Genomic DNA, 8,716 nt, shown 5'->3' on the forward strand with positions numbered 1-8,716 from the left:
GAAGCAAGAGTAGGATCGGCTCTCTTCAACTTTGAACGATTGGACGCACGTACTTCCCTCTTAAAATTGCTAGCAGCCAGAAGTTCATGAGGCAGTTTAGGGCCCCTCCCGCCAGTGATCACACAATCATCACTGACATCAGGCTCCTAAATTGAACCCGATGTCGCAGCATCACTGGAAGCTACTACAGAACTATTCTCTTTGTGGCTTCCTCTTCTTGTAGTACTCAAAGAGGATTCATCTTGAACTGGAGGAGGAAGAAGACCAGCATTCTGATCCATAGGAGTAGAAAATACTGTGCACCCAGAACTCACAGTATTTATCCCAAAAGGGGAAAAGTCGGGGGCAAGTGTCAGCAGTTCTTCAGCAGACAAATTGAAATATTCAAAGAGATGGGTGGGGTCAGGAACTATCACCCAGGGCATCCTTTGATCATTGGGGATTTTCTTGATGAAGTCCACCATGGCAACATCAGTTGCAGTTAATTGGTTCCAGGGGAAAGAGTCATATAAGGAATAATAGCAAAGGAACTCAGTCGAAAGACTCTTATGATGATTGTAAAATTCATGAGAAAATAGACTTACTAGTCGGAGCATGAATGTGTTTTCTAGGAACAGGAATCCCCACTGAGCTCACTATCGGCATACAGAGGATGAACGTCCCACGCATCACCCAACACTCACAGGTGGTGATCAGCCCAACCCTCGACACTCTGCTTTCCCTAAAAAAAGACGATCGGAGAGTTCTTGTCTCTGGTCATGAGGTAGTAGTAAGATTGGTCTCGAATATGGTGGACCTTATAAAAATACCCAAACACCCAATGATTCAGAACGAATCCATGTTTCTTTGCCAGTATGGCAGAGCACATGACAATTCTATAGAACAGGGGTGTTGCTTGACCAAGAGCAAGATTGAAGTGGATCAGACATTCTCTCAACAGTGGGTGTAGGGGAAGGGTGAGTCCGACCCTAAGTTGACCGATTGTGATGAGCGTTACTTCCTTGTAGGCCAACTCATCAGACAATCTTCCCCACTTAAGACCAATATCAGCAGGGATGTGAAATTTCTCTCGGATCAGTTCCAGGGATGAGAGATCCCCGAAGTTTATAACTGACTAGTTGGGATTCATGATCAGAAAAGAAAGAAAGTTTGAAGTTTTGGTTAAACCCTAACGGAAGATCAAAGGGTTTCAGTATACAGGGAAAAGATAGCGGAACAGATAATGAGGGCTCTCTCACCAGATCCTTTATATATATATATGATGGACGGTTACGATTAGCCTGAGTGTTGCATCTTTTTGGGATGGAACTGCCATCATTACCTTTTTTGGGAAACGATGTGTCTGCTCGAGCCGTCTTTTCAGAGCCTTAATTAGGTGAGTCCGTAAGCAGTTCCAACAACTGTTTATGAAAAAGATTCTCGCGCCAAAAGCAGTGTCGCTTCAAGTGCTAGATGGCATGAGAGGGGGCATCTGTAAGGGGGATTTCCCATCATTGATTAGATGACACGTGTATGGGAAATGACCCAGGACTATAGATGTCCAGAATGAGACAAGAGCCATCAGATCAGTTATGTGAATAAGTGATCTCATGTTTATCATGAGTGTTTAATAAGCATGTGCTAGACACGTGACTAACCCGCCTCCAAGCATAACATTTTTCTAAGTCGTTAGGAACTGTTATGGACAGTTTCTGAACAGAAGAAAATTGAAAATGGCGATCTTTGATGATAAGGAGAGAATCAGAATGACGTATCTTTAAGAGTTGCCTTTTAGATCTAATCTTTCCATATGTGATGGGATATTATGACCAACAAAGAAACCTACCTCTAATAAGATACGGTTTAGATTCAGACTTCCATAAGGATAGGATTCCTAATAGAAAGGTAGAGTCTAAAGATGGAAGGGAACTCACAAGCGGTGAGGTTAACCCTAACCATAGGACTCTCAAGACTCTTCCTATATAAACCATATGAATTTAGTCTTAGGAACTACGCAAAATAGGGTTTGATTCTTCTAAATAAAACAAAGAGATACGTACGCAGCCACTAGGCGGTTCAACCTTGAACTCTAAATCATCTCATCCCTTCTCTATCAAGAAAAAGCTACTGAATCACAAGACACAGAGGAGGATCAGGGGATATCAGGGCATATTCAGAAAATCCCCTACAATGGCTATAATAAAGACATACATTACGAGCCGTTGTGGACGAGAGGATTGAGCGCTATGGAGGTTGCTTTGGGGTGAAGCGGAGCTCACGGGACGAGTACGTGAGATCGGTTGGTGGTGACATCACTTTGGGCGCGAGTTGAATAGTTTGCTTGCCTGAGTCGAGTCACTATGAAGCGAGCTCAGAGGACAAAGATTCGAGGTCGGTTGGTAGTTCTGTATGTGCTGGACATGTGTCTGATATCCATTGGTTATGGATATTAGCCCCTTACACATCCCCATCTCAGTAGGTCGCTATGTATGGGGAAGCGATATGCTGAGAGAGAACGAAAGCATGTGTGCGGTGCATGCGAGGGTGCGAGTAGTTTTGAAACTGAATAGGAACCGCTTCATTTTCGGGTGGGTGAAAATATTCGTACTTGAAAAGACGAGACATAAAAAGACGTATCGGTTAGGGTTCAGTGCAATGATGGCCTGCATTGGGAACTAAACGGCCAGCGTGTATAAGACGGTTTGGGGAATTGAAGAGTTAGTGGTTTGGTTCATTTTCTTCAGACTTTTGAGAATGTTGACTGCTCAGGTTAGTGCTTTCACTTCCATTTTTCTTTCTCTCGCTTTGATTGATAAACTTTGCTTATTAGGTTCTTCTATTTTTGTTTCAAAATATGTCTGATTCTGATGATACACGATCTAACGAGGTTATAGTAGAGTCGATAGGGTTTGAAAGTGGGGAAGAATATGTAATTGTTATGGGGAGTAGCTCTGGTCGTGATGAGGGTTCTACTTCTAGTGGATTGCCCCCTAGAATTGTAGATGAGTGTGTTGTGGAGAGTTTTGCAGATTTAAGGGATGCTTATGATATAGATGTGAGCAACCTAGAGATACATGAACTAGGGGACGACATGGATGCCTTAAGCAACGCGTTCGTCCCACGGGGATATGGGATGGTAGTTTGTGAGGGGCAATTGCGAGCTGGCATGATAATACCGTTCTCGAAGCTTACTTGTAGTTTTTTGAACTTTTGTAAGAAAACACACTGTCAGTTCGTTGGCAACACCTGACGTTTGCTTAGAGTTTTTGACCCGTTGAATGAGAGCGGGGAGTACCGCATTGAGGTCGGCGATATTATTGAGCACTTCGCTGTGAAGTGATCTTGTGCTAATAATTTTAGTTTGCAGACGTTGACGAAGAAGTCTAGCATCCTGGATGGTGTGAGCAACGAGCCTTGGGAGAGAAGGCCATTGTTGTTAATTGGAAATTATTGTGCTAGTGGGTTTGGAGTTCATACTAGGGTTTGTAATTTTGCTGGTATGTTTTTGTGTCATTTGTTGTATATTGAGCAATATTTGTTTTACTGAACTGACCTTGGAAGTGCTTGTCTTACAAAGGTTGCTATTACAAGGCGAACAAACCGAGGAATGATTGAGAAGTTTGCTAAGCTTAGTCGAGCTGAGAAGCTGCCTGAGGTAGCGACCTACTTTGTGGAAAGGGGAGGTCGTGAGATAAGGTTGAAGAGGAAGAGTCAAAAGAAAAGAGCTTGCGGTCAGGTTGATATTGAGTCTTCTCGCAAATTTGTCATGGAGAGGGATGATAGTGGTGTTGTAACTAGGGAGACTAGGAACAGGAGCCGGAGTGGGCATGTGAGGCCTGGGGTGGTGATGGGACCTCTGGGGGTGATGGTGGCGTGCCCAAGCGTACTGGTGGGAAGGGTCACCACTTTGGATCTGAGCCTACTCCCAGGGAACACACCAGGAAGTGTGAACCCTTGCTGTTAGATGTAGATGAGCTTAGTGTTCTAGTTCGTGAACCTGGAAGCCTGCTGAAAAGAAAGAATGACGCTCCTGATGACAGGGCGGTAAAGGAAGCTCGTTTGGAGGGTATTCTGAGGGGAGACTCGAGTCACTGAACTAGTGGTAGGTCGGGTGGACATACTAGGGAGGGCTCGAGTGGCCGGTTGAGGTCGATACAGAGGGTCAATCTAAGCGATCTGGACCTGGGTCCCCGTGAGAAAGAGAAGGGTACTACGGTTGTTGTTGCTCCTGCTAGGAGAGGGAAAGAAAAGGCTTCTAGCAAGGGTAGTGCCTCTAGGTAAGGGAAAGGGTGGTGCTCTTGAGAAGGGTCACCTATGTCGATCCAGACACTGGTGAAACTTAGTATATGATGAGGTCTGACTGTAGCTTCAAGTCGGCTCTTATTGTGAGTTGCTTGCTGGATAGCATTGCTCTTGATGGAGATCGGCAGAACCTAGATGCCATGGGAGACCTTGCTGCGAACGTGAGGGCAATGGACCTTAGGTATTGCCTAGTAAGTGTTTGTGTGATTTGGCTTTTAGTTGTGTATAAGTAGAATGATGTATTGATGTTGCTACGTAGGTACTATCTGGGTACCAGAAACTGAAAGAGCTGGCTGGGATCGCTGAGGCGGAAAAGAGCGAACGAGAAAAGTTGAGAGAAGAACTGGAGAACGTTCGTACAGTTCAAGTTTCACTCCAGGCTAGTTATGATGAACTAAAGAAGCAACACTATCAGGTCGCTTTTGGAGAAAATCATCTTGGCTGGGGCATTGGAGGAAACGAATGACGAGGTGGCATTGTACATGGGGTATGTGGAGAAGGCAACGACTACGGCCAAGACGCCAAAAGATGCCTATAAGGCTCTGTGCGGAGAGGTGACTGAACTGGCTAAAGACTATAATGAGCTGGAGCAGAAGTATCTTGCTTTACAGGAGGGACCAGAACGTGGGGCTTGAGGTGCAACAGTGTTAGACGCACCTGGAGATGCTAGTATCGTTCTTCCTGTATTTGAAGATCATGTTCTTTTGAATGACGTTGCCTTGGATCTAGCCCAGGATGTAGCCACTGTCTCCAATGAAGATGTTGTTAGAGATGAAGAATTGGACCCTCTTTGTACTGAAGCTCTTACTGATGTGTCTTAGAGTTGTTTCTCTTGAGAGATGTGAGTTATTCCCTTCTTTGTTGATGATACCATAGGGCTGGTTTCTACTGAATTGGCATGTGCCAGATACATTTAAGAGTTGGTTTCCCGGGGCGACCTGGGCAGCTCGTTTTATTATTTGTACTTGCGAGCTGGTTTCCTGGGGCGTCTCTGACAGCTTGATTAGATTATGAACCGGTTTCCTGAGTTTGTTCAGGCGGTTCACATTTTGCACTTATGAAATGCATGTTTGCTTTGAAGTATTAGCTTATTTTTTCTTGAATGCTTGTTGCATGTTGTTTTGACATCTCAATAGGAATTTGACCTAGAGATGTATGTCCTGTCGCCTTAGGAAGATTTAGGATGCCATGAAGCATTTGAGCTCGATTGAGCGTACTACGAAGAGTGTTTAACTCTAGAGAGTGTTTTGAGCTCGAGTGAGTGCGTTATTCTTCGAAAGCGTTATGTACTGAGTTGACCCTAGAAGTGTAGGTCTCCAACTAGTGAGGAGTGTTGGATCTCATAAGCCCCTGAGCTCGAGTGAGTGTTTTAGCTTGAGTAATGGTGTTGCTTTTAGAGAGTGTTCTGCACTGAGTTGACTCTAGCAATGTAGGTCTCCAACTAGTGAGAAATATTAAGGCTATGTAGCCTGTGAGCTCGAGTGAGTGTTTTAGCATAGAAAACGTTTGAGCTCTGGAGAGTGTTTTAGTTCAAGTAAGTGTTTTGCTCTGAGAGAGCAAGCTGTGCATATGTTTGTTAACATTAAGAGGCTGTTGTGCATTGATGCAAACAAGAACTATGTGTATAATGATAAGAGTAAGAACTCATGCAAATAGAATTATTATTGATAAAATTTCTTTAATAAGAAAGTATTCCAAGGGCGTATATATGGATTGAAACTTACACATCTATTCTCCAATCTCATTATCTCATCACTATTGGAGAATAGAAGTGAAAAAGAGGGGAAGAAGATGAGTTCGCGGCTGAATTATCACCTCTCTCTTTCGAATTTGATTGGATTGGTTTAGATTCAGTTACCAAAAGAAAAGACTTTGATAGCTATATTTTCGGTAACTAAAAAGAAAACGGTGTTAATTGACTTAATTCTACGTTAAACAATCCCAATCCCAAAGAATATCTAACGAGAATGGGTGCACCCACACAAGTTGATTTGTGCGGATACCCTCTCTAAATCCGGACTCAATCTATTCATCTTTCATTGGTTAAAATACCTGACTTTGTGTAAAGGCGGTAAAATAAATGGGCACTACTATTACTAAAGTTTAAAATGTGTATAAGAAAAGTGTTTACTTTATGGAAACAATATTATTTATGGTGTTATTATTCCTACTTCTACAGCTATAGGGTTGCACTTTTACCCAATATGGGAGGCAGCATCCATTGATGAATGGTTATACAATGGCGGTCCTTATGAACTAATTGTTCTACACTTCTTACTTGGTGTAGCTTGTTACATGGGTCGTGAGTGGAAACTTAGTTTCCGTTTAGGTATGCGCCCTTGGATTCTTTGTTGCATATTCAAATCCCCCGCGATTTGCTGCGTTGTTTTCTTGATCTACCCAATTGGTCAAGGAAGCTTCTCGATGGTATGCCTCTAGGAATCTCTCGGTACTTTCAATTTCATGATTGTATTCCAGGCTGAGCACAACATCCTTATGCACCCATTTCACATGTTAGGCGTAGCTGGTGTATTCGGTGGCTCCATATTCAGTGTTATGCATGGTTCCTTGGTAACCTCTAGTTTGATCAGGGAAACCACAGAAAATGAATCTGCTAATGAAGGTTACAAATTCGGTCAAGAGGAAGAAACTTATAATATCATAGCTGCTCATGGTTATTTTGGCCGATTGATCTTCCAATATGCTAGTTTCAACAATTCTCGTTCTTTACACTTCTTCTTAGCTGCTTGGCCTGTAGTAGGTATTTGGTTTACTGCTTTAGGTATCAACACCATGGCTTTCAACCTAAATGGTTTTAATTTCAACCAATCCGTAGTTGATAGTCAAGGTCGTGTAATTAACACTTGGGCAGATACCATCAACCGCGCTAACCTTGGTATGGAAGTTATGCATGAACGTAATGCTCACAACTTCCCTCTAGACCTAGCTACTGTTGAAGTTCCATCCACAAATGGCTAGGTCTTAGTGTACGCGAGTTTTAGTGCATATGAGTTGTTGAAGTTGCAAGAGTAATAACAAAATTCTTGTTTTGTTAAGAATTTTGTTATTACTCCTGCATTTTTTTTTTTTTTAGTAAAAATAAGAAAATAGAATAGATCTTTGGAAAATTCTTGATTATAATATGTTATGTATTATTTTCTTAAAAAATAATATTATATATAATACAATCTAAATATGTTCTTAACACTTTTTATTTTATAAAGATAATATAAAGTAGAAGGGCGGATGTAGCTAAGTGGATCAAGGCAGTGGATTGTGAATCCACCATGCGCGGGTTCAATTCCCGTCGTTCGCTCATTCAATAATCATATATTTATTTAATTTAAATATTAATATAATATTATTAAATATGTTATGTATGGCCGTGCCTAAGGGCATATCGGTTGAAGTAGATTCTTCTTTTTGATCAATCAAAACCCCTTCCCAAACTGTACAAGCTTCTTCCAAAGCATACGACTTTCTGGATGTATATGATGATATCTAGACAGATGGATCTCATATGAATCGTATGATCAAGTACCACATGAATGGATATATAGGAATCCAAATCTGCCGATCTTCTACATCCTAGGTCTCCCCGTTCTGTCATCTGGCTTATGTTCTTCATGTAGCGTTCAGACCGAATGACTCTTGAAATTACGTCGATACTTCCACATATTATGGGTAACGTAGGAGACATATCTATTTTTCCCTGGGGGGGGGGGTGGGTAGAATAACCCGTCCTCCTCTTTTTGAAACAAGCGGAGCTTCTGGCTCTGTCGGTGCTTCTAACAATTTTGTCTTCTCCATATTACTATATCTCTAGAGTCAATAATTTTATATGAGGAACTACTGAACTCAATCACTTGCTGCCGTTACTCTTCAGTTTTCTATTGAGGTCTATCCCGTCGAGGTACTCAAATTGGATCAGTGATCGATTTCTAGGTTTCGCATTAAACCTAATTGGTTACTTCTAATTACGTAAATCAATAGTTCAAACCGCACTCACATTTTGAAGGAATGAATCACTGCTTTAAAATATGCTACCAATTCCCAACGAATTGCAAAAATGACAATTAGTATCAAATTGGTGATTATGAACCTTAAAATGAAAACAATGGTAAGCCCCCTTTGAATGCTTAATGCTTACGCTTCACATTCATCCCAAATAGTTAACCAAATTAACGTATATGAGAATCTCATGCTTTTATCAAGTGCAACTTTTGCAAAATCATAGAGAAGTGGTACACACTTCTAGGCATTGCTAGTAGGTGATGTGAAGACTACATCACTTAATGTTTGAATCCTAATATTGTGTCATAATGTGTCACTGTTTGAGAATCACTGTTTGTGTCATAATGTTTGAGAGCAAAATTCGTGTAACGCTATACATTTTTGGTAATTCCTTAAGTGTTTGAGGGTACTTCAGTCTTTA

Source organism: Coptis chinensis, chromosome 6, assembly GCF_015680905.1.
Source record: "Coptis chinensis isolate HL-2020 chromosome 6, ASM1568090v1, whole genome shotgun sequence".
Classification (NCBI taxonomy): domain Eukaryota; kingdom Viridiplantae; phylum Streptophyta; class Magnoliopsida; order Ranunculales; family Ranunculaceae; genus Coptis; species Coptis chinensis.